The following is a 2011-nucleotide window of genomic DNA, read 5'->3' on the forward strand; positions in this document are numbered from 1 at the left end:
TTTTACATATATTTTTAATTCTTAAAAAAATTATTAATAATTATAAATATACATTATATGTAAAATTTATGGTCCTAAATGTTAAATGTTAAAATTAAATATGTATGTGTGTGCATGAAAAGGTATGGTAATTATGAATCTTGTATGTGCATGGAAAACTATATGGCACGTACAAGTTTAATATGCATATGTTCTAAATGGGTTTTTACTATATATGGAGTATATGTTTATTACACCTACTAAAAAGTAACAAAATAAAATAAAGTAAGAGGGTTAGTCATCAAAATTAAATACGTGGCCTAGTTACTAGTTGAAACACTTGTCTATGTTATATATATTCTCAATTCTAATAATTATTTTATGTGCATATAATTGGGGTGAAACCGACTACAAAGAAACTCTCGAGTATATATATACCTTGAGATTATTTAGCTAAATTGAGAAATGAGATGTAATATAGGCTACTAATCCACAAACTAAACAAAATGTCAACAAATACAACATTATATTAACAAGGGGTAAAATCATGATTTCATTAATAAAAAAAATCGTAAAACTCAAAACTGATTTCAAATCGTTCTAAAAGTTTCTCAAAATCTCTCTTCAAAAATCTCAAATCTCGCTCATCTTCATCAAATTCATAGAACTCGAATCTCTTCAAAATCTGCAAAATCTCGCGATATTCAAAATCTCGCTGATCTAAATGACGAATGAAGAGGAAAATCGGAATGAATCGGTTGAAAAATCAATTGAAGCGAGGAACAGCATCAAAATCGGCAATGCATGAAGCCACTTCTTCGGTTAAGAAATTGATTCAAATTTTAAGTATATTGCTTTGATTTTGGTGTTTTAATAAACATCTCGATTTCGTTTTTTATGAATTCGATACTTTAAATTTTTTATCGATTTACGATTGTAGAATCTAAAAGATGGCAATCGAAAAATGCAAATAAAAAGGAAGGAAGAAGCTTCACCTTCCGAGTTAAGGATTTGTTTAAATTTTTAAGATTATTGACATTTTATATACTAGTCAGTTGACATAGCTATAATAATATACTCGATGTAATGCAGTAGTGTATGCTTGTTTGAATAGGTATTTACATAATAATATTGACATATTGTATGCTTGTTAGAGTTGTAGAAAAATACAAATGTATGGTCAGTAGTAGTATGTCAACAACTATTGACATAGGTATGCTTGTTTCAATGGCTAGTTAGATGTATGTAAAAAACATATGTATGGTTGTAGTAGCTGTGTCAATAGGTATTGACATATTCCAAGCTTGTTTAAATAATAGTTGACATAGTAATATTTATATAAACAGAGCCATAAACTTTATTAAATAATCAACAGTTATGTTAACTTTAACTATTGACATAATAGTAATAATATAATTGTTTTAACTATATATGAAAAATACGCTAATGACGAGCATACTTAATGCATGAAATTCGTTAATTGTGCTTGGTATATCTAATGAAATAACTTTAGTAATATACACACACTTGATGTCAGAGTAAACTTGTTATTGTCATGATACTTTGTATAATTGATATAGATTTATTATGTTTGATTTTAAACCAGAAAACCAGATTAATTATGTGAAGGAGTTGGGTTTCGAGAGTGTCCTACATTTCAAGATTGATTACATTCCTAGCAGATTAGTAGTATTATTAAAATTTTTTGAAGAGAATAAGTGCAAGATAAAGCTTAACAATGGTAAAAAAAATTCATATCACTGAAGAGGATGTGGAGCTTGTATATGGATTCTCAAGAGGTGACATTACATATTCTAGAGATAAGTGTAAAAAGTAATGCAGCTTTCATGAGGAAGATAGCAAAGAAATGTGGTACGAAAAAAGAAAGTGTGCACCATAACGATGTTTTAAAGGTTATGTCGAATGATCTTCAAGGAGGAAGACAGTTTAAGACAATATTTTTGTTATTGCTAGAATCAACATTGATTGAGCAATCAACATGTGGAATGGTAAAATCTAAGATTGGAGAGAT

Source organism: Salvia hispanica, chromosome 2 (genome assembly GCF_023119035.1).
Source record: "Salvia hispanica cultivar TCC Black 2014 chromosome 2, UniMelb_Shisp_WGS_1.0, whole genome shotgun sequence".
Lineage (NCBI taxonomy): Eukaryota > Viridiplantae > Streptophyta > Magnoliopsida > Lamiales > Lamiaceae > Salvia > Salvia hispanica.